The sequence below is a fragment of the Diabrotica virgifera genome, chromosome 8, assembly GCF_917563875.1.
Source record: "Diabrotica virgifera virgifera chromosome 8, PGI_DIABVI_V3a".
Lineage (NCBI taxonomy): Eukaryota > Metazoa > Arthropoda > Insecta > Coleoptera > Chrysomelidae > Diabrotica > Diabrotica virgifera.
In genome coordinates, this window is record NC_065450.1 from 99758065 (window position 1) to 99784207 (window position 26143).

The 26143-nt window shown below is 32.4% G+C and overlaps 1 protein-coding gene across 3 annotated transcripts in view; it reads left to right on the forward strand.

Moving 5' to 3' along the window:
* The first annotated feature begins 6986 nt into the window (after positions 1-6986).
* LOC114342595 (protein Shroom) overlaps positions 6987-26143 on the forward strand; it is a 582613-nt gene continuing 563456 nt past the window's right edge. For 2 of the 3 annotated variants that reach the window (XM_050659440.1, XM_050659439.1), the window contains exon 1: positions 6987-7318. The gene's annotated coding sequence lies outside the window, so the exon portion shown is untranslated. Of the gene's footprint in view, positions 7343-26143 lie in introns of all 3 variants that reach the window. The other variant, XM_050659441.1, reaches the window with a different exon arrangement.

Consider the following 26143-nt stretch of genomic DNA (forward strand, 5'->3'; position numbering starts at 1 on the left):
CTTAATCGAAATTTACAAGTATGGAACGCTGCACTAATTAAACGAAATCTGAGAATCAATAATGAGAAGACGAAAGTAATGGTATGTGGAAAAAGTAGAAAACAAACGAAGATAACAATTAACGGAAATACACTTGAACAAGTCGATACTTACAAATACTTGGGAGTACAAATAGAGAGCAGAGGAACTGAAGAAACTGAAATAAGTTCCAGAATAGAAAGTGCTGCTCAGATGTACCACGCAATCAAAAGTACGTTTCTGTCAAAAAAGAAGTATCCCAAAAAGCCAGTGTCCATATACAAGACGGTGTTTGTGCCGATTTTAACTTTTGGTAGTGAAAGTTGGACGCTTACTGATAAGTTAAAATCGAAAATACAGAGCATAGAAATGAAATTTCTTAGAAGAATAATGGGTATAACCAGGTTAGACAGGATTAGAAATGAGGCAGTCAGAGAACATCTTAAGGTCCAACCAATTATTAAAAAAATTGAAGAGGCCCAATTGAGATGGTATGGACACATGGTTAGAATGAACCAAGAAAGACCAGTTAAAAAAGTATGGGAAGCGAGAAGACAAACCAAGAGACCAAGGGGCAGGCCAATGAAGACATGGGATGATAATGTAACCTCAATCCTAGAAACACGAGGAATCAGCAAAGAACAAGCAAGAAACCAAGCAAAGAATAAGAAGCAATGGAGAAAAATTGTGCATGCAACTAACTAAAGACATTACATCCGACACCTTAGGGTAAATGGGTTTAGGATTATATATATATATATATATATATATATATATATATATATTTATATATATATATTTATATATATATATATATATATATATATATATATATATATATACTATAAAACCAAATGTTTTCAAAAATAAGCACTTCAAACCTATCAAACTTGCAGATCATATAAACGATACACATACAGTTAAAATAGATGGTAAAACCAAACAATTTTCATTTAGGGTGCTAAATAAAGGGAGGTTTCACGATTTTTTTTACCAAAAAGAAGGGGCCAACTTTTTTTTTCAGTGTAACTCGTTTATTTTTGATGCTGTAAACTTTTGTAAAAAAACAAATAATACGCTTTTTTTCGATACTTTAAAAATGTTAATAAGGTTTTCTTGAAAAACTCTTCTTTCTTCGGTGATTTCGCGTTGAATTATTCGATTTGGAATTAGACGAATAAGAACGTATTTTTCATGAGCTACAACTTTACTTCTACTCAATTTGTAGACTTTACTGGTACACCATTTTTTTCTTTTTATTATAGGCTACACTTTTGCTAAAAATATTTTTTTCGATAAAGCATTTACTTTTTGAGTTATTTGGGAAAAAAGGTCTGAAAACGTAGTTTTTTTATCGAAAAATCAACATTTTAAATCGCGAATAACTCGAAAAGTATTGACTTACGTAAAAAACTTTATAGAACAAAAGGTGCTTAAAATAAGTCAATGTATCCATTTCCGGCCTTATTTTAAACACGCATTTTTCACCCCCGAGAAGGGGTAAATATCACCCGCCAAGTGAAAGCAACCAACGGCACAAATTCAACTTTAAAGTGGAGGGTAAGTAGAACCTAAATCCAAATTTTCATGCAATTCGGAGTTGCCCTTGGAAATTACACTCCAAAACGGTCATTTATTGGGCTAATAGGTATGATATGTCTCTTGTAACAGCTTCCATGAGTCCATTCCGTCCTAAGAGGCCTGGAATGTCCCTGCTTTTCCCTTAGAGCCACAGAAGATCAGGACAGATGGAGTCACAGTTTCAGTTGGTGTGAACATTTCCTTCGGATCTGTTATCTTGATTTCTGATAAACCTTGAGGTTTTGTCCTTTTAAAATGAATTAGTTGATCCGCTCCCTGACTTCCATAAACCTCAGGCGCGGGTTTCTTTTTTATCAGAGGAATGGATTGCTTAGGAGTTACTGCATGTTTTGGTGCAATACAAGAAATGCCACATATGACGTGAAAAGTGTGGTATTCGTCGATTGTATGTACGTTAAAATCAGCGTTATCGTACACCTGCTGTGTAAAGCACGGCAGGTCAATTTTCTGCGGATCGCCTGCGAATGCTACACTTCCAGGCTAACAGCTTCTGTATAGGATGAACAAAACCCCAAAGAGGGAACTACATCAACCTATTTTCTTGAGCCGTACTTTTTGTAGTAGAGACAACGGCCATCCCTTCAAGGAATGGTGGGACCAACTATCTGGGCCTTACTGCCGCTACAAGACTTTAAGCAAGCGCGTTGCTTATCTGGAAGTGTCAGCAATCGCAGGCGATCCGCAAAAAATTGACCAGCCGTGCTTTACACAACAGGTGTACGAAAACGCTGATTTTAACCCTTTCTATGCCAGGCCTTAATTTGCATGTTGGTCCCTCAATCCCAAAGGTTTTTCATGCTTAGAGTCCCATTGCCTTATATGTATATATGTCGCATATAAATAAACAAATAAATGACCAAAACATGTTTTTTAATGAGTTTTTTATCTAACAATAAAACACTAAAAACGTTTGTTTTCTATACTTCCACAAAATTTATTACAACTAAGTGACTACAGCTATTTCGGCAGAGCGCCTTTCTCAAGTGATATAGTTTACAATGTGTTTGTCTTTTTAAGTCTTTAACTGAAGAGGTTGAGGAGTGGGGAGCTGTTTGTCTCGAGTTGGTCATTCAGAATTATATCTGTATTTTTCAATTTATTAATTTCCATAGATTCTAAAAAAGATAGCTTAAGGCCTTAATTTTGAATATGCAGAATTTGGAACTCTTCATTGAAAGAATGATTATGATCTAGAAGGTGAAGTGCGTATTATCGATGGCTTAGTGTGAAAACCTCGTATCTCATTTTTTTTTCGAAAATGACATTTTGGTGGTTTTAGTTTGAAAACTTTGTATCTCACGATTTATAACTGTTAGAACAAATCCAAATACACCAGACTATTTTCTACAGCCGAAAAAAGAAACCACATATATCAATTGCTCTCTTGATTTAGTGTGAATACCACGTATATTTATAACCAAGAATTTGGTACTTAATTTGGAGTGTTTGTTTAAGAAATTCGACTTGGAGAAATGTTTTTTTGTGAACAACAAAATGTAGTCCGGCATATAGAAACATTTTATAAACCTTAAATCAAAAGATTTGTACTGTATCAACCTAGTATTTGGAGGTGTGCAATAAGCTATGAAAAATGAAAACCTCGTAAATGATCATAAACACAACCTCATTTTAGATGAAAAACACGTATATCAATATATACGAGGTTATCATAGTTATTTGGTATTTGGGCAAAGGCTCTATATACTGCAAGGATATTTACGTGTTTTTCATAGTTAATATTTGTATTTTCAATTTAATAGCAACATTTAACACTTTCAGCTATGGGCCAAGATTAGATATTTGTCTCAATTTGCTCAAATTAAAATACGTAACAGTAGTTTTTGTTTTTAGATTATATTATGCAGAAAATCAGTTTTTTGCCTCTCCTGTAAAATTGTAATTTAATGAGATACGAGGTTTTCACACTAAGCCATCGGTATGTAGAAGTGTCTGTTTTTCTATTGTTGAAAGCCCTCTTGTGTTCTGCTATCCGTTTGTCAAAGGTTCTGCCAGTTTGACCAATGTAAGTTTTTGGACAGTCACCACAAGTTAGTTTGTACACACCACTCTGTAGTTGCTTTCTCTTTCGGCTTTTATTGTTCTTAATATATTTGCTTAAGTTGTTGTTAGTTCTGAAAACTGGTTTTATTCCTTTCTTTTTTATGTATCTGGCTATTTTTGTTGTTATCTTGCCAGTATATGTGAGAGAGCAGAAGGTACTGGGTTCTTTCTGTGGTGGTGGATAGACTAATTTCAGGGCTTTCTTATGGAGTTTTTGGTTTAAAATTTTGTTAACTGTTTGTTCGTCAAAGAGTTTTTTTTAACCAACTTAAACGTTTTCATTTCAAAAGTACTCATCCGAGAGCAAAACCAACTTGAAAAAATGTAACTAACTTAAAAAAATAATGTAATGTAAATTAACATTAAAAGTTTTCTTTTGTGTGGTACTCCTCAAAACATGACACTACGCAAAGGGCGACTTCGCATCTTGCACACATGTATCTCGATTCGCTTCTTTTTTTTGGTCTTTTCTGTGGCTACAAACGCTTCACCTTCTAGCAGCTACCTATAAGCGTTGCCACCAGTGCTGCAATATAGCATATATCTAAAATATGTAAACAAATATATACGGCAATGGGTCCGCATGACCTGTCTTTTAGCTGCCAACATTTTGAGGCTTTTGGAACAATAATCTAATATTTTCGGACATATTTCTACGGCATTGGGACACCAATGGGTCTAAAATTTTATAAGCAACGCATATTTTCGGCTTTGGTTAATTGAGACCATAACACCTTGAACGTATATATACGGCGGCTGGGAATACAGACCCACTTTTTCAAAAACATATATATGCAGCGTTGGGACCGAAAGGGTTAACGTAGATACAATCGACGGATACCACACTTTTTACGTCATGGGTAGCATTTCTTGTATTGGACCAAAACATGCAATAGCTCCTAACCAATCCATTCCTCGGCTAAAAACTAAACCCGCACCTGAGGTTTATGGAAGTCAGAGAGCTGTTCAACTAATACAATTTGAAAGGACAAAAACCTCAAGGTTTATCAGAAATCAAGCTCCGAAGGGAATGTTCACACCAATTGAAACTGTGACTCCATCTGTGCCTGATCTTCTGTGGCTCTGAGGGAAAAGCAGAGAAATTCTCGGTATTTTAGGATGTAATGGATTCATGGAAGCTGTGAGAAGAGACATACCATATTCATATTATGAACTAACATTTATTATTTGTACAGAAAGCTAGGAGAAATTTATCAAATGACAGCATTCTAATAAAAACTAAAGTTTTAGAATGTAAAAAGTGGGTTTTGCCGAGACCGTTAAAAAATGGCGATTTTCAACTTGCACTTTAGACCGAACGGTTCGTCTGAAAAAAAAAGTAAATAGTGATATTTGTAGATAATTTTAAGTACTTTAAAATCTGTTAACAGACTATTTACTAAAAGTGAATAGTTTTCGAGATTTGAGCAAAAAAGTGGAAAAAAGCTGAAATTTTTCGATTTTTTTGCGATTTTTTCAATGTTCCGGCAAGAAATTTTGTCCGCAAACCTCATATTCGGATTCAGCAGCCCAAAATCCATATATAATGAAAGAAATCAGAACTAACCCAAAACTTTCCCACTAGGGAGCTCGTAGAGTACAAATTGAATGAATCATTGTAGTAAATTAAAAAAGCCACAATTTGAGCCAAGGCAAGTTTAATTTCGTTAATTTATGTTTCAGAACAGTCCGCGAAAGTTCCAAAATGGCCGTTTTTTCAATTGCATTATCTATTGTAAAAATAACTTTTTTTATTCTTTAAGGTCTTAAACTGAAGATCTTTCAATTCCAAACATAAAAAAAAATTGTAAAGCTCGATCGGTGAACTTGGGGCTTAGATATTATAAATTGTTTATCCCGAGAGGTCAAATGTCGAAGGCTATAACTTTTTGGAAAAATATCGGAGAGAGTTGATCCTAGATCCACTCTCCGTCTTAAGACTTATAGTTTCATATTCTGTCTCTGGTCATTTCTTTTAACTCATGCATAGGTCTTTTGCATATTCCTGTAATTTGATGGATCCATCTTGTTGGGGATCTTCCTCGTGATCTTCGGCCTTCCACCTTTTCTTGTATAATGAGTCTTTCCATATTTTCTGTGTTTGCTCTCATAACATGTCCAAAGTATTTTAATTGTTGGAGATGGACTGTACTGGAAAGTCGTTGGCTAACTTTTAGCTCTTTTAAAATTGAATTATTTGTCCTATGGTCGGTCCAAGGAATTCGTAGCATTCGTCTCCAACGGAACATTTCAGTGGCGTCTATCTTCCTTCTTTCCGATTGTCTCCAAGATTCACATCAGTAGGTCAGTATAGGCAATATTAAGCAGTTGATTAACCTCATCTTTAACGCTCTTGAAATTTGACAGTCCTTCCATATTGTGGTCATTTTTGCTATGGCAACTTTTGCTAGATCACGTCGTTTTTTTCTTCCTGTTGTAACCCTGTGTTTGTGATTAATGATCCCAGATATAAGTATCAGCTTACAACCTCAAACCGATTAATTGTGGTTATGTGTGGATGCTTGTTATGTAGTCACTACACTATAATGATCTTTGCCTTTCATAATATATTTAATTGCAGACCAAATATTTGACTTTCGTTTTTTCAGCCAGTCGTATAAGATCAATCAGCTCTGCTTGACTATTTGCAAGAAGGGCTGTGTCATCTGCGAAACGTAGGTTGTTTATTTTATGACCATTTATTGAGATGCCTTTTTTCCATCCTTCAAGCGCTTTTCTCATGATATGCTCCCCATATATAATAATTGCAAAGATAGTATACATCCCAGTCTGATACCCCCGTTCTGAATGAAATTCGTTTGAAAGTGTGTCAAGCACTTTAACTGATCCAGTAGTGTGTACGTATAGTTCAGTTATAAGCGAACTGAGGTGTTGTGGTACGCCCACTTCTTTTATTATTCACCATAAGTGTCTCCACTTGACTCTGTCGAACGCCTTACGATAAGCTATAAAGCATATGTACAGTGGGATATTGAATTCCCTAGATTTTTCGATTATCTGTCTTATATTCAACAGGTGTTCTCGAGTACCTATTTGGTAAATCCAGTTTACTCTTGTGGAATTTCTCTTTGAAGGAATGTTTTTTATTATATAAATTTATTAAAATTTTGATGAATTTTAGGTGAAATTATATGTTTTAAGTACATATCCATAAACTTATAATAATCTAGTCGTACCGCGTGCTTGTAGTCGGTTCTGTTATAATCCTTGGCGCTGTGTGAACATATAAGCATTTCAGGTTTCTTGGGAACACAGCTAGTGGTTCTTGGTTCTTCAGTCATCGTCAGTACCTCGTTGTTGGCGGTACCTGAGTACTTGTAGCGACATAACCGGTGTGAACCACTTCAAGGTCATCCGTTAACTAAGAATAGTATCCAACCAAGTGCGGATGCGATGTGTTACCTTTTCAGTTTTAATGCTGGACTCATTTTGGTGAATATGGCAAGAAAATTTATATGGGTATTGTGAGTTTGGATAACACAAAGTGTAAGTGGTGTGAGGTTACCTAAGGAGTATTTGTAATAGTATCATTTCCAACTGGACTAGTGCAGATGGTTGCAGTTCCTTGGTTTCGGAAACGGATGTCGCAGAGGCTCTTTACTTTTTCCAATAAGAGGTATGCAACTACTGCATAGTATAGGTAAATCCTTTATCCTGAAAATATTTGCACTTATCTTTGTTATGAAATATTTACCTTATTCACAAAGTAATAGCTGCTTTGTTTTACTTTAGCAAAACGATAAAATGTACAGAAAAAATTATGTTACCCATCATAGATAATTAGAATGCAGACACGATAGTTATATCAGTATTGTTATACCTACAAAATCTACTTAATTTCTGCAAAATATCGCACAATAATTGTAAGAATGTTGCTAGGCGCTGACCTCGACTAGCACCGTGCTAGATTTATGAAGTATGACATCTGGCAAATTTGTAAAAAAATGACCATTATTCCTAAAAAATCGTATTTTTATCTCAGTATAGGTACTTAAAGTTGCGTGTAGTATTTTGCATCACCTTAACTCATCGCTTTTTGGTGCCGATTGTCGCATATTTGTTTTATGTCATCTGCTTACAATGTGGGTGGTCGTATTTCGTATTGTATCTTTTTTCAGTCGCCAGAGTTTTAGTATTTTTTAAATCTTATCCTTTTCATTGCAACATATACAATTTCTTTCTTTGTCAGATAGTATTATTGACTAATAATAGTTATGTAAGTAATTCTCAATTGGAATTAGAATTCCTACTTTGAAATTTTTTTGATGTTGATTTTAGTATTCGCCTTTTCTATTCTATATTATTCCTCGATCAAAAGTACGTGTTCGAAATGTCGATTTGACAATTCTTAACTTTAGTTTGTTATTAAAACACAAAATACCTACATACAAATGTAAAAAAAATACCGTATTATTTATTGAATAACATTTTGCTTATAAATATTTAGACGCATTGTAGACAACTAAAGTACCGTTAGGTAAAGCTTTATTGCCTAATAAGAAAGACCAAACACATTTCTGTGTATTCCTTTAGATCTCTTGTCAATATTGTTCGAAGTCGAAGAACAGTTAAAATTTAAGCCCACGGAAGTAATTTGCAATTATGGAAATACAAGGTGCTGTATGCTATACTGTAACCGGATAAATAAAATTATTGGAGGTATGTATGTTGTAATTATCACATTAATAAAATTCGTGGCTTTATTGTAAACAAGTGTAAATAGTCATAGCTTAAAATACACTGCGAGCCGTAAGGTAGGGATATAGAAAATTATGCTCATTTTCATAGTTGATTTTTTCGTGAACAGAGTAACGGATTCCGCTATTTTTTTTCTTCCACTTTATATTTTTCTTTAAGGCTATGGGTACATAATTCGCAAATACTTTACGTGTATCCCTACTTTTTCTGTCTTTACACGGCAAATTACGTGTAGTAAAATTCACACTGGTGTGGATATGTAAACATTACTAGAATGTCATTCTACTTGAAAATGTCATAATTAATTTAAAGAGATGGCTTTTGAATGTTCTTGGATAACTGTTATTTTTATAATTGCAAATTATTAATTCAGTTAATAAATGTGATAATTTTTTCACTAACTATGTTTTCAGTGATTGTAATAATTTATTTGTACAACAAAAACTAATAATCAATCGAGAAAAGAGGAAAAGTGTTAAAGTGATTTTTTAATAATATGTTGTTATTTTGGAACGCTTACAATTTTGAACATCTCTAACAACAAAATACTTGGATCACAGGATATATCTGATGTATTCTCTGCTTGGATCTTTCACAAATAATACACAATAAATAACTTTTTATTAAGTTCACGTCTTAAATCAATTATTTATCAAATACACTATATATAAATAATATTTAATCAATTTCTCAAAATATTCCCGATGCAATGTCAAATATTTAAAATTGTCACTGATTGTCAGTGTCTGACTGACAATATATGCTGACAATATTATATTCGGTTGAGTGCGTTGTAAGACAAAGACAGATTTGGAAAATATTACCACGGCATTGTGTTCATTTTTTTCAAATCCTGAAAAAACCAATAAATATTTTTGAAAAATTTAAACGCAGAATGAAAGACTAAATTATTACCGAGGGCCGAAAGTCCCTTAGAATAAATAAAAAGTTTATTTTGAATGAGATATTTGAATTTAAAAATCACACTAAATTTTCTCTTAGTTTTTTCACCCCTGTAACTTATTAAAATAAACATTGTAGAAGTTCTCAGGGACTTTCGGCCCTCGCTAATAACGTAATCTTTCATTCTGCGTTTAAATTTTTCCAAAATACTTATTAGTTTTCTCAGGATTTGAAAAAAATGAATCCCCATTTGAATAGCATTGCAGCCGAAAATACGTTCCGATCCTCTTAAGTAGTATTTACACAGTTGTGCAAAGGTTAACTCAGACTCTTTTTTTGTACTTATACCCACTGGCGAAGCGTCCATGTAACCATTGTTACCGTTGGTAACAGTTAAAATTTGTAAATAAATATTTTATGACTACTATGAAATAATTCCATTTATATTTTTTAAAAATAGAAATATTTGTTAATAGTATCTACCTAATTCAGTAAAATAGCCAACTAGACGCACGAAAATATCAGCGAGTTTATGTAAAATCGGTTGCACGTTATTATAATACGCCCTTACCACAGTATAAAGAGGTTCCATATTTATTATACTGTGCCCTTACCGTGCGCCGCGCCGTTTACCACTTCTGTGAGTGGCAACGATAGTAGGATCTTTGACTGGATCGTCTCTGAAAATTTTGCGGGGACGATGGCTCTGAAACCGCGTATTGGTGTTATTACCAAATTTTAATTTGGTGACGCTAGGTAGGGCCGGTGTCTATCGGGACAGAAAATACCGACCGTAAGAATATCAGACTTAATAAATGCAATTTTAATTATTATTATAATTATAGGTAATAATTATAATTCCATTTATGAAGTCTGTTATTCTTAGGGCCGGTATTTTCTCGATTAAACTCCGGTTAGTTAACCGTACCGGCCCTTTGGATTCGATTATTGCATAATATGCATTATTAATTATTAGTTTATAACTTGTAACTGTACTTGCTTATTATACAGATAATATATATACCTTTTTATCCTATATAAATCATATTAATCGATTTTAATCACTTGTCGAAATATATTAATTAACAACAACATTATTATAATATGACATAATAATATTGATTATACAGTACATTGTAGTGTATAATCAATAAAATAAAAATTATTTAATATTTTAGGCTAAAAATGTCAAATGAATGTACTGATTAGTATACTAATTATACAATTTGGATTTTTTAATAAAGTATAAAGGTGATATAATACACATTTTACCTAAAAACAACAAATATGTTTTTAGTTTGTAGATACTTTATATAATTTCTTAAATTTTTAATTTTTTAATTTTATTTCATCTATTTTTATAATAGACCTGGATCGCGCGTACAAAAAAAAAGTTGATTAATAGCAAGCTGAAAATTCACGGTGTCTAGTCGAACAAACTTTGATGTATGGGAACACTGTATATATAAAAATATTTATAAAATACATTATATATATAGATAATATATAATATATCTGGTATATATTTAATATCTGGTTTTGGTAACACTTTAGAAAAAGTCACGCGTCGCCACTGCTTATACCGGTTGTAAGAACGGACATGTTTTTCTTATGTTAAGTTTGAGACACTCTGTAGCGAGGACGAGGTAAATACAAAATGTTAGTACACATCGAAATCGTATTGTAGTCGTGTTTTGTGAACATTTTATTTTTTTAATCTCCCTTTATCTTTAGAAACAAAGAAAATAGGTGGCTTTACTCTTTAACGTTTGTTTTAACTGAAACAAAAGTAAATTAACAATAAAAAATAATAGTTCATAACAATAATAATAGCACATAACGTAAACAGTTCTTATGGTCACCTTTAAGAGTTATTTGTCGACCAGTTAAGCGGTATGCACAGCGCAACATAAGAGAGACGATATTGTTTAATGGAGGCTCTGTGATGTTTTGGGGTGGAATTTTCTTAAAAATAATTACGGATTTGGTGTCTACATGGAGCCTCTTTAAATACTGAGAGGTACATTACACAGATTTTTTTCTTTGAAAGCTATGTTCCTTTCGCTCTATATATATATATAGGAAATAATTTCATCTTAGTGCCTAGTACTTATTCACATGGCCTTCTCACGTATCGCATGTCGTCAGTTAAAACACGACATATTAAAAAGTAAAACCATCTAGTTTCTTTGTTATTAAAGATATCAGAAAAAAAAATAAAATGCTTGTGTCTGTTCCTTTCTACAGGGTGTCTCAATTTTTTGTTTCGGTTAAAACACATGTTAAACTACAAAACCGTCTACCTTCTTTGTTTCTAAAGATTTCAGGGATACTGAAAAAACAAAATGTTCACAAACAAGACTACATTAAGATTCTGATGTATACTCATATTTGTACCTTGTGCTCCCTACAGGGTGTCTCAAACTTAACATAAGAAACACATTTCTTTTGTTCCACCCGGTGTAAGTACAAAAAAGACGTTTGAGTAAACTTTTGCACAACTGTTTAAATACTAAAGTAGTATCTGAAATAACAAAAAAAATAGCGGAATCCGTTAATTTGTTCACGAAAAAATCAACTATGAAAATGAGCATAATTTTCTATATCCTTAACTTATATCTAATTTTAATTTACTTACTAACAACAAACGAGGTATAGTTTTTTTGTCAAGCGAGGCGCACAATTAGTCCGGTTTTTGGTCCAAATATTAAAAAACTGTTTGGATTGACATGAAATTTGGCATACGCATAGCCAACATGTCAAAGAAAAAAGTGATATTGTGCCGATGTGTGCTTTTGCCCCGGAGGTCAGTTTCGCCCCTTTTCGGGTGTGAAAAAATATAATACATTCAAAATAATTCCGTAAATGGATAAACTGACTAATTATTCTGAGCTACTTCCGTTCTACAGAATTTTTTCACTAAGTCAATAATTTGCGAGTGAATATAATCAGTTTTCAACAAAAAATCCACGTTTTTAAACGGTTTTTCGTAAATTAATCAAAAGGTGCTTAAGTGTTTTATGGAAAAAATATCTTTAGCAAAAATATAACTTATAAAAAAGTGAAAAAAAATGGTGTATGTGTAAAACCTGTAGACACAGTAGAAGCAGAGTTGCATCTAATGAAAAAGTAGGTTTTTATTCGTCAAATTTCAAATGGAATATTTCAACGTGAAATATCCAAAAAATTAAGCACTATTTGGGGAAAATGCATCATAAGTTTTTCAAAGTGTTTAAAAAAAGCTTTATTTTTGTTGTTTAAAAAAGTTTCTGGCATCAAAAGTAAGCAAGTTACGCTCAAAATAAAGTTGGTCCCTTTTTTTTGTTAAAAAAGAAATCATGAAAATCACCCCCTAATTAGCATCCCAAATGAAATTAATTGTTACCGATTCACAAGTTATTTTAATTATGTATCGTTTATATGATCTGTACGTCTCGTCGGTTCAAAGTGCTTAGTTTTGAAAATATTTGGTTTCAGTAAATTTTTTTTTCTTTTAGTTTAAAAAAAAAACCTTTTTTTAAATCACTTAAAAATTATTAGTGATACCAAAAATCTCAAACAGTAAAAAACCGTGGGTTTTGCTTTTCTGAGTATTTTGGATTGTTTGTTTTTGAAAAAGACAAAAATTGGTTGAGATATGACTGTTTAAAATTTGAATATGCATAATGTAGTTGCAAACCCTTTCAACTACAGCCCTTTCAAAAATTAGCACTTTGAACCGATACAACTTACAGACCATACAAACAATACATAAGTAAAGTAACTTGTGAAGCGGTAACGATTAATTTGATTTGGCATGTGAATTAGGGGAGATGTTCACGATTTTTTTTATAAAAGAAAGGGGAACAACTTTATTTTGAGCGTAACTTGCTTACTTTTGATATTACAAACTTTTTTATATAAAGAATAAAGCTTTTTTTAAACACTTTAAAAAAGTTGTGATCAGTTTCCCCCGAAAAGTGCCGCATTTTTTGGTTATTTCACGTAGACATATGACATATTCGCAGGACCCCCCTAAGGGCTACTGACGCCTCTGTGCAAAAATGATTTTGGTGCCCCAAGCCATTTTGGATCATGTTTTTCAAATTTATTTTATTGAAGGTAGTTAGGTAGGTGCTTGAAATAAAGCAAAAAACTGAACTTCAGAAGTAAAATACCTATCAAAATGAAACTACCATAATAAAATCATAACAAAGTAAATTCAAATAAATTAGGTTTCACACAATTTTGAAGCTTTTACTTAGCTAATGGGGTAGAGACACGTGGTTTATAAAATACTAGAAAATAACCCAAAACTTAAAAATGGACCAGTAAGGATGTGTTTTTAGGTGGATGTGAGAGGTGGCATTCAGATTTTTGCGGATAAAGTTAGGTGATAACTTCGTTAATAATAATTGACTTATGCTCCTTCTCAAATATGCCCAGAACATTAATAAAAAAAATAAAATATTTAAAAATTTCAAAAAATTTCGTTTTTTTTTTCTACTTTTTTTGCTTATAACTTAAAAACTATTCATTTTAGAACAAATTCCTATGGAACAAAACAAAGATAATTAAATTTTCTATCAGATGCGATTGGTTAAAAATGTCTTAATTTATCACCCTTGCTTCAAAATAGCAATAAATATTAAATAAGGGGGCAAAACAAGCCTGTCCTTATTCAATGATTTTCCATCACTTAGGTTACACTTGGAACCTTCCTAATTCGCTTAGAAAATTTTTGTAATGTGCTAAAACTGTCCACCAAATTTCATTAAAATTGAGTTACTAGAGTTTGCATAATAATTTTGCAATCTAAACTTTTTTTAAAAAATTAAATTTTTTTAAAATCTTGCACAACAAAAACTAGAACATACAAAGATTTGTCAATTTTTTACATATAAAGAAGTACTCCACCTATCTAATGCTCTTTACAGAATTGAAATCGGATTATTTGAGCAGCCTCAGCAATGTTTTAAAGTTATAATCAATTTTTTGGCTTACAAACAAATTAGTGCTGTGACCAGGAGGGGGCTACGGGCTCCTTTATTTAGATGGACTTACCCAAGTTTTTTATGTATTTTGACCCGTAGAACACGAATTTTTTGGGTAACAGTTGATCCGGATGTCGATAAGATTGTTGTAAACAAAGAACTTGAGGAATTACATAAAATCGAATTTCGCAATCGAATTTTTCGCAAAATAAAAACATTTTTTTGTATTTCTTGGGTAATTCTAAGCAAAAAATGTTCTTACAAGTTTTTTCGTAGGATGCATAGTTTTCGAGATAAACGCGGTGGAACTTTCAAAAAATCGAGAAATTGCAATTTTTGAACGCGAATAACGTTTGATTAAAAAATAAAATAGCAATTCTGCTAACAGCATTTGAAAGTTTAAGTCAAATTATACTGGTTTTAATTATTTGCATTGCTAAAAATTAATTTTCTTTATTATTAAACAAAGCTATTTGTTATAAGCCAAAAAATTGTTTCAAAATTTAAAACATTGCTAGGGCCCCTTAAATAATCCGATTTTAATTCTGTAAAGTGTATTAAATAGGTAGAACACTTCTTTATATGTAAAAAATTAGCCAACATCTAAATGGTCTACTTTTTGTTCAGAAAGATTTTAAAAAATTTTAACTTTTTTAAAAACATTTAGATTGCACATTTATTATGCAAAATTTATTAGGTCGATTTTAATCAAATTTGGTACACAATTTAAGTATGTTACAAAGAATTTCCTAAGCGAATTACTAAGGTTCTAAGTGCCACCAAAGTGGTTAAAAAATATTGAATAACAACAGACTTATTTTGCCCCCTTATTTTGTATTTATTGCTATATTGCAGAAAAGGTAATACCTTAAGACATTTTTTACCAGTCGTATATCATACAAAATTCAATTATCTTTATTTTATTTTCCTACGACTTTGTTCCAAAACGAATCGTTTTAAAGTTATAAGCAAAGAAAGCAGAAAAAAAATTGCAATGGATTCAATAAAATGAGTTCATCAGAACGTTTTCAAACCTATCGGTCCATCATCAGTGAATTTGAATACTTGCAAAATAACCCCAGAACCAAACAATGGTTGTGATTATAAATAAATCTACATTATGTTGAAATAAATTTAAAATGGCTAAACGCCGATGTTCAGGGATTAAACCTCTGGGAACATGGTGAAACTCTACCCGAGGACCCAATCAACCATCTTCGGTCAACGATGATAGATAATCTTTGACCGAAGATGGTTGATTGGGTCCTCGGGTAGAGTTTCACCATGTTCCCAGAGGTTTAATCCCTGAACATCGGCGTTTAGCCATTTTAAATTTATTTCAACATAATGTAGATTTATTTATAATCACAACCATTGTTTGGTTCTGGGGCTATTTTGCAAGTATTCAAATTCACTGATGATGGACCGATAGGTTTGAAAACGTTCTGATGAACTCATTTTATTGAATCCATTGGGATTCTAAAAATTTTTAGTAAATATACCTTTTACATAGAAGTGGTTTTTACTTCATGTTCCAGTTTGTTTAACTATAAGGTATACAGCCAATCCAGGGAACTACCCCTTTTTAGTAGAAAAAAATTGATGTTTTTCGAAATTTTTAAATATTTTAATTTTTTTATTAATGTTCGGGGCATATTTTAGAAGGGGCATAAGTCAATTATTATTACTGAAGGTGTCACCTAACTTTATCTGCAAAAATCCGAATGTCACCTCTCACATCCAAAAATAGACGTTTTTTCGCAGATCCTTACTGGTCTAAAATGTCTACATACATAAATATAAGTACATATTACATGCTACTGATACTTAAATATTTTAAAAAATATGCAGATACTTCTGATAAAAAATACCTACGTAACTTCGTTATAAAATCAACACTGATAGCCAGGTACAATAGAAAAATAAAAAATAGCTGTTTATTGTTGTAGCGATATTTTCCGAGATTTTGCTGTTGCAAAGTCATTAATTATATCGCTAAAATGTATACCATCAAAAATTTCTTGTTCAATAATTGCTAATATTGCTAGCCCAGACATTCTTTCTTGAAGCATTGTCGATATTAAATAATTTTTAACTTTGAAAAAGATCGCTCGCCAGAAGCTACAGATCCAGGCAATGCCAAAATAATTATTCTTAGTGAAATGCTTATGTTTGGAAGGGTGGAGGTTAAATTTTGTTTTCAAATATATATTGTAAAATCCTTAAGGGGTCAGTATCATCAGGTAATGAAAAAAACTTATTGCTTTAATTTCATTAAAGAAATCGTTTTAGTCTATATCCTTATTATCAATTTTACACAAAAAAAGTTATTCTTCATAAAATGCTCTGCATCGTATTAAGACGCAACCATCAGATATCAAATGTTATAAATTTTATACGAGGTAGGTAATATATGTCAAAAAATATAAATTTCGCTAAAGAGTAAAGTACCTTTTTATTTCAGAATATCAAAAATTGTTATTAAGAAAAGTTGTTTGTAATTAAAAAATATGTTACAATATTCAATTACATCCTTATAATTGAAATATTGTGAACTATAAACGTACTTAACTCTTAAGCAAAATTCATATTTTTTTATATACCTCGTAATAAATTTAAAAAAAAAATTGATATCTGATGGTATCGCAGATTTTAGACGAAGAGCATTTTATGAAGAATAACTTTTTTTTTAGTAAAATTGATAATAAAATAGTTATCATACTTATTATAAAATGATGTTGGGCATCCGTAATTCGAGAAAAATTTGCAGATTTTTTTTTTAATTAGAAGGATGTAATTGCATGTTAGATCATAGTTTTTTTAATAAAAATTTTTGATATTCTGAAATATAAAGGTACTTTGCTCTTGAACGAAATTCATATTTTTGACATACCTCGTATAAAATTGATAGAATTTGATATCTGATGGTTGAGTTTTAGATTTTAGACCACGCAGAGCATTTTATAAAGATTAACTTTTTTTTCGTAAAATTTATAATAAAAAACTTTTCCATATGATTCCTAGTTACGCAGATATACTGTATAAGAGCTCAATTTTTTTTTAATTTCTCAAATTGAAATGTCAGATTTGGTATCAGCATAATTAAAAAGGAAATAGAAACATTTTTGATCAAAGTAAAATGATGATTTCAACGATATTTTCAAAATCATGTATACAAAACAATTGTTTTAAACAATTTTTAAACAACTTATAAACAATTGATAAACAATTAACTTCCAAAGATGTGAGGAAAACTTTTTACGTTAACATATACTAGGTGTCCACTTATATTTTCCCCCATTTTAACTGCCTATAACTTCTAAATGGCCCAAGAAAGAAATAATATATGGTTTTCGCTGAAATGTTTTATTTTAGTAAAAGTTTTGTTTGAATAGATTGAATTTTTTATATCGCTTTCAATATATTCGATTTAAAATTTGACGAATAGGAACCTACATTTCATTAGCTACAACCCTGCGTTTACGATGTCTTTAGACTCCATGCATACACCATTTTTTTTTAATTTGTTTATGTTATATTTTTGCTAAGAATATTTTTTTCGATAAAATAAGTACATATTTACTTTTTGAGTGATTTGCGAAAAGCCGTCTAAAAACGGTGGTTTTTTTCTGGAAAAATGAAAATCACATATAATGATAACTCGAAAAATATTGACTTAGTGAAAAACTCTGTAGAACAAAAGTAGCTTAGAATTAGTCAGTTTATCAGTTTCCGGACTTATTTTGAACGTATATTTTTTCATTCCCGAGAAGGGGTAAAACTCGCCCCCAGGTCAAAAGCACACATCGGCACAATACGACTTTTTTTCTTTGACATGTTAGCTAAGTGTATGCCAAATTTAATGTCAATCCAATAGGTTCTTTAAAATTCGTAAGTTTTGCAATACATATTTTACCGTGAGTAAATGAACTAAATAGGAGGGAAAGGTTTAATTATAGGCTTTTTCGTTTTGACAAATCGTTCTACATCACATATTGTGTTATAGCGATAAAAAAAGTTCATAAGAATAATATTCGTGCAATAAAACTTTACCACAATATTATGTAAGAAAATAACACTATTTCGAATCCCCAAAACATGCAACCCGACATGCCTCCATCATGTGCTTCCTGATGAGAGACTAGGTAGTTTTTGTTGCTACGTAACGTACGCATCTCCGTGTACGTAAAGCAACTAACGTGTCGTAGAGGATGAATGTTAAAATAGGTAGTTTTTGTAACTGCCTTAACGTAACGTAAAGCAAATCGTAAAGTCATTTTTAAATTCAGTTGACATTCAAAAAAATAAAACAATGTTCACACAATATACAATTAATATACAAATGTAAAAAAAGATAAATGAATGATGAAATTGTATGGTTTTAATTGCTTCTATTTAAATATAAAAATATTATTTTTCCTTAGGTTAAATTTTTTTTATTTTTGTTTATACCTACTTTTTAGTTGTAAATTATTGTATACCTACATCAGAATTCCAGTAGGTATAATGTAACTAGTGTGGTAATATTTATTTGAAAATTTTACTGAAACTAGGTCATTTGTTTATCTAGTTATTAATTGTGGTGATCACTGTATTTCTTAAATTAATACAAGATTTGTTTGTTTTGCTTTATTAATAGACAACTTAAAAACAATAAAATTTTAAATCTATTATGAAGTTCCAATTTCCAATTACAAACACAGAATAATTTTACTCAAATAGAGTAAACCAATAACCAATATAACCTTAAAATGTTTATAAACGGGTAGTACGCTGATGACATGTTCATTTGGTAGGTAATCGGGCAAGATCCTCGTGTGCATTCGGTGACTTTCGGCTCGATAGGGATGCGTATGAACCTAACGTACCAGCCCGTAACCTTAGGTAATACGTATCGCGATACGGGAGTTCAACCATTAATGCGCAAGCGTATATGTCAAAAAGATGCGTTACGTTTACGTATTTGTGTGTACAAAAACTCCCTACTAATAAGTTTCGAAACCGGTAGAGGTGGTTGCTGCACTCTCTGATTAAACTAGAATAATGATGCGGCTGTAGTTTCGTGTTGCAACGAAATTGAAAATGGTTATTCATTTTTGATTTACATGTTTACTCTGATTGGAGTACGAAGGGAACCATTCTCGTTGGAACTTTACCGCGGTGATTAGATGGGACGTGAATTATAAATTGTAAAATTCCCTCATCTTCCTTAGTCTCAGCATCCGTTATGGCTTGCAAATTGTAGAAGCCTCGGAGGTGTTACCTGAGAAGGTTCCCATTGTTTTCAGTCTGGTAAGATGTGGAATAGCATTTCTGGATGTTGTATTATGTTCTATTAGATTGAAAAAATGTTTTTTTTAGTCACATATCTTCTCATAAAATCATATTTCTGAGACTGATTTTTTTCCATTTTCATAAACTGCTCTTTCTATAAGAGGAAGTAGTTATAAACTGCGCGTCATGGAAAACGGGCACCCTAAAAAATGGGTCATTTTTGATGTCGCGTATCTCCTAAACCTGTTGTCCGATTTAAATGATTTTTTGAATATGTTATAGCCCTATTCTTTGTCAATATCCCTCTAATAATATTTTTGCTAAACAGGTAAATTTTCATTGTATACCGGGTGTACGAATCAAACTGTGTTTTTTTCTCAAAGTTCGCAACACCCTGTGGAATAGTCTAGCATTTATAAAATACTGAAATTAAAACCCAACTATAGCCTCAGGTTTTCTTAACATTGTTTTTTTGATTCATTCCCTTATATTGGATAATACAAAAGTTATGTACTTTAACAACTAGCCATGTTCTTCATCGGTACAGGGAGTTATAAGTCTAGGAGGTTTTTAGGAACTAAATAAGTTCTACAAACTTTAAGGGGTAATTCTGCATTAAAAATAATGACAGTTTGCTTTATAATCATATATCCGCAAAAGCTTCGTTTCCGAGATACGGGATGTTAAATTTTTTTCTTACAAACTGATGATTTATTTATTGCTTTAAAACCGGTTGAGATATGCAAATGAAATTTGGTAGGTTTTAAGAGATGGTTATTGCGCATTTTTTGACATTCAACTAAGAATTTTATATTCACTATTGGAGTACTCTCTTGGAGGTAGTTAGCGGCTCTAGAAATGTGGCTGTATCGACGCATACTGAGAATACCTTGGACAGACAGAGTGACCAACACAGAGGTATTGAGACGAATGGGTAAAGAGGTGGAATTGTTAACAACTGTTAAAAGGAGGAAAGCGTCATACCTGGGTCATGTATTCCGTAATGATAAGTACAGTCTGCTACAGCTTATCGTGGAAGGCAAGATTGAAGGTAGAAGAGGTTTGGGCAGAAAGAAAAATCCTGGCTGAGAAACTTGAGAGAATGGTTTCAAATACCAGAAGCTGCGAACATAATACATGCGGCACAAAACAGAGAAACCTATCGTTTGATGGTCGCCAACCTTCGGTAGAAGACTGCACATAAATAAGAAGAATTAGAGCGCATACGGGTAATATGACCGATCATATTATTCGTATGCACGCCAATGGTGACTAAAAATTTTTTTGATAATTCTTAATTGTATGTCAAAAAATGTTCAAAAATGACGTCTTAAAACGTCTTCGGTTTTAGGGCAATAAATAAATCGTCAGTTTGTAAGAAAAATTTCAACATCCTGTATGTCGGAAACGAACCATTTGCGGACATATGTTTATAAAGCAACCGGTCATTATGTTTTCGCGCAGAATTACCCCTTAAAGTTTGTCGTACTTCTTTAGAATCACCCTGTACTGACAAAAAGCATGCCTAGTTGTTAAAGTACATAACTTTTGTATTATCCAATATAAGCGAATGAATCAAAAAACAGAATGTTAAGAAAACCTGAGGCTATAGTTGGGTTTTAATTTCAGTATTTTATAAATGCTAGAATATTCCACAGGGTGTTGCGAACTTTGAGAAAAAAAAACACAGTTTGATTCGTACACCCGGTATACAATGAAAATTTACCTGTTTAGCAAAAATATTATTACAGGGATATTGACAAAGAATAGGGCTATAACATATTCAAAAAATCACTTTAAATCGGACAACAGGTTTAGGAGATACGCGACATCAAAAATGACCCATTTTTTAGGGTGCCCGTTTTCTATGACGCGCAGTGTATACAGGTCATCATCATCAACATTCAAGCCGGATCTATCCACTGATGGATGTAGGTCTCCCTCCGTCTTTTCCATGTATTTCTGTTTTGTGCTGTTTGCAATATATAGGTATAGTTTACTAAATAAAAAATTTAGTAGAAAACCATTTGAGCTAACGGAGACAGTAACAGCAATAATATAAATAACAAATAAATAACTGTCAATTAACATCAATTGACTCCGTTAATAATGGTAGGGGAGCCCAAGCGGGGATTTTTGCAGTTACTCGAGCTCGTCAGATTATCATATGGGGAGAAACCTGGTGCCCTGCAGATGTACCTGTACCATATATTGGCTCTTAACACAGGGGAGTTCGTTAAGCAGGGGCCGAAAAAAATCTGTCCCTAAAAATACTCGAAATTGTCAGATTAAGATAAGGTTAGTTAAGTACATGCAAAACAGTGTATATTTCAAAAATTTGATAGGTCTGGATCCCGCGTATGAAAAAAAGTTGATTAATAGCAAGCTTAAAATTTGTTAATAGCTTAAGGGTGTCTAGTCGGACAAACTTTGATATATGGGAACACTGGAACAGGGGAAGTTTTAATTGTGGAACAGGTTAAAAATTTGGAACGGTCAGACCACGAAAACGGCACATGTGTTATGTCCGACAGTACAGTCTTAGGGCCCGTATTTCCAACCTCACTTAAGCCAAAGCTTACTTTAAGCCTTTGCTTAAGCTTAGATGCCTGTATTTCCACTTCAATTTGAGGCTTAAGCGTAGGCTTAAACCAAATAATTTTAAGCTCGCGCGGGAGTTAGTTTAAGCCTTTGCTTAAAATTTGTTTTCTGTTTTTTGAGGTTATTTCTATAGATTATTAATTATAGAGTTGTTTTGAAAACCAACTTTTAAGTAATAACGTTATTATTGGATTATTAAATAATAATCTATTAATTTATTAATCGTAATAACTATTATTAAAATTCTTACTACTTTTGGAAGGTGTAGGCACATGAAAATTGTTTATTTCTACAATGCTTGGTAGGTATATTTATTTTACAAAAATAAACTTACATTCCAATTTAAAATTTTAAGGAATATATCCAATAAACAAAATTACAAAGACGGATCTATTGCTTATGCAAAATTAAGTGAAGTAAAAATAACATTGTTACAGATGACAAGATAAAATTAAATGTCAACAGTAGTGGTTTTTACCTCAGAACAGTTAGCTCTGGCACTTTGACGTATTCAGAGGTACCAAACCAATTAACTTTACAGCTGAGCATCAGTTTAGTTAAGAGAATGATGGAAATACGGCACCCAGCTTAAGCTTCTCCTTAACTTTTGACACAGGCTTAGCTAAGCAAAAGCTTAAGTAGCTATTGAAATACCGGCCCTTAAACTCTCCGAACAGAGATTAAACTCTCATACAAAAATCAGACTGCTATTTATCACCAAATGGGCGTTTTAATGAGTGGAACATGTAGAATATGTCAAATGACAGGTGATAAATAGCAGTCTGATTTTTGCATGAGAGTTTAATCTCTGTTCGGAGAGTTTAAGTCTATTCTGGCGGACAAAATAAATGTGCCGTTTTCGTGGTCTGACCGTTCCAAATTTTTAACCTGTTCCACAATTAAAACTGCCCCTGTTCCAGTGTTCCCATATATCAAAGTTTATCCGATTAGACACCCTTAAGCTATTAACAAATTTTCAGCTTGCTATTAATCAACTTTTTTTTCATACGCGGGATCCAGACCTATGACGATTTGAACGGGGCGTAAGGAAATGGGCGAGTTAAAAGCTTTCACAAATTCGCGAAATGAACATTAGATCGAAAAACTAAAAAATACGTGTTCAATATTTTTCCAAAATCTATCGAATGATACCAAACATGACCCCCCACGGAGAGGGGTGGGGGGTAAATTTTAAATACAAATCCCGCGATATTTCGCAAAATAAACATTAGATCGAAAAACTGCAAAATACACTTAACGACCCCCCACGAAGGTGGGGTGGGGGGTTACTTTAAAATCTTGAATAGGAGCCCCAAATTTTTATTCCAGATTTGGAGTCCTTACGTAAAAATAAGCAACTTTTATTCGAAACATTTTTTCGAATTAAGTATAGATGGCGCTATAATCTGAAAAAACGATTGTTGGAAATGGAAAATTAAATTAAAAAATGGAAAGTCCCCACGAAAATGAAAAACTTTACTTAACTTTTTTTGGTTTTAGGACCTACTCTTCACAACCCACTATGTTCCCAAAGTGCTCGAGTGACTGCACATTTAGCATACTTTGCTCCCCTACTATAAGAATGTCAAATCGGTTCTTGTCACAGACGTTATGAATCAACTAGATTTATTAATTGTTTAATTTTTCTGAATTAAATTCGGGATCCAATATAGTGTGGCCTGGCACTTTTTTTGGCACCTGGTTTTTGGCTGTGATGGCTATAAATAAATACCCCAGCTGGCTGTATAAAGAAATACCCAAAATCTATGTGCTTATTTTGCACTACATGTCAACTTCTTCCTGTTTATCCACCGAATGTTTTTCAAAAGCTCTATTCAAACAATATTTCGCATCTTATATTGCTCGGAATTGCTTCACTATAGGAAGTTAATGTCTTAGAAAACTACATATTCATAATGTATGCACAATATTAATGTTGGTCTGATATAACGAGATCGGCTTATAACGAGGTAATTAGTTTTCCATTTCAGTTCTCGTTATAGATAGAGAGAGTATACTGTATTAACAGCAGTAGTTGAAAATCTTACAATAAGTTCTCGATCCATTGCAGACCAGTTTGATAATCAAAATTGCATAGCCTTAAAAACTTTAAAAAGGAATAAGTTCCGCTCGTATAAATTTTAATGTCATCACAACTAAGAGAAGCAGATGTTGAGAGACGAGCAGAAATTTCTATCCAAATTTCATAACAAAAGAGGGCTAATGCAGACAATTTTTAAAAAATATTTTGTTTAGCGATAAATATACATTTACATTAAGTAAATAATGACCCGAATGTTCAAAATTATAGGATTTTGTCTACAAGAAAGCCTGATAATGTTGAAAACAATATAGGTAATCAATATCGTCGAAAAATAAATGTGTAATAAACAATATGTATTGTGGTTAATCGTTAATCAGGAGCGTCATTTGAAATTTTGCAAGACCAAGACGAGACTTAGACAGTCTTGGTCTTGGTCTTGCGCCAGTACACCTGGTCCTGGTCTTGGTCTTGCGCCAGTACACCTGGTCTTGGACTTGGTATTGCACTCCGAGTCTTGCAAGTCTCGCAAATGCCAATTAGCCTATTGCATATCTTAGAACAACGTAACAGAGGTACATTTTAAGCTTGAATATCATAGCCATAGTGAAGACTAGCCAAATTAATAAATACCTAAACAACTGACACCGGGTGGGTTTTGAACCCACGATCTAAGTGATACATGCCTATCTTCTAACCAAAACAGTAACAGTAACCAGTATTGATGAAAAACATGGCTGGTTAAAAAAGTACCCAACTTTTTTATTATCCAATGTAAGTGAATGAATAAAAAACATAATGCTAAGAAAATATGAGGCTATAGTTGGGTTTTAATTTCAGTATGCTATTCCATATGCAGTATATTCCACAGGGTGAGAAAAAACACAGTTTGATTGGTACACCCGGTATACAATGACAATAATTGACCTGTCTAGCAACAATATTATTACAGCAATATTTATAAAGAATAAGGCAACATATTAAAAAAAATCACAAAAATCGGACAACAGGTTTAGAAAATTTGAGACATTAAAAATGACCTGTTTTTAAGGTGGTGCGTTAATTTCTTGGAGAAGTGTATATTATCGTTAAAATAATATTTCGGTATTTTGTTTACATGATATCCGGCATTATCTGTACTTTTGTCTCGTATCATTATCTTATGACTTATGATACTTTTAAATAATAGCCGCGCTGTTTCGGCAAATTTTGTTTAGCCGAGTGACCTCATAGCACAGTCAGCATAAACAACACATAATAGTTTTACTATAATATTATGTATACCGATAAGATTTCTGGTGTTTGGATTCCTAGAAAACTAATAATGAAAAAAATTAATTACTTATATACTTATTAAGTTTATTTTCTATTAGCTAAGGTGACACATTTTTAAAGTTTTTAAGTTTGTATACGATATTCGATATTACTGTAGGCGTCGCAACGCAGGAATGTTATGTTATGATTAGAAGACGAATATTCTCAAAATCTGGACAATTAATTTCAGAGCGAAGAATTCGGCTGCTGGGAAAGAATGTACAAAATATTTTATTTTTACATTATAATAATGACCTCTGAGTGCATGTCAAATGTGTCAAGTGTTTTTTAATTGATATTTTGATTCGCTATGTTTGTTTATGGTATTGTTCGTAATGCGCATAAATCCAATTTTCAAAATTTTTGGCAATTTTTTTTTGTTTCTCATAGAGTGTCTAAGAAAATAGCCGAACTTATACAGCCGTACTTATAGCCGTACGTATACTCCCTAAAATGACCCTCAGTTCTAACTGCAAGACGCAAGAGTCTCGCAGGCTTAGTCTTGTTCTTGCTCAAGTCTTGCACGGTAGCTCTTGGTCTTGCTAAAATTAGGCGGTCTTGGTCTTGTGAAAACGCAAGAATAAGACCAAGACCGATTGTGGGCAACACTAGGGGGCAAGCATTATATATACAATAC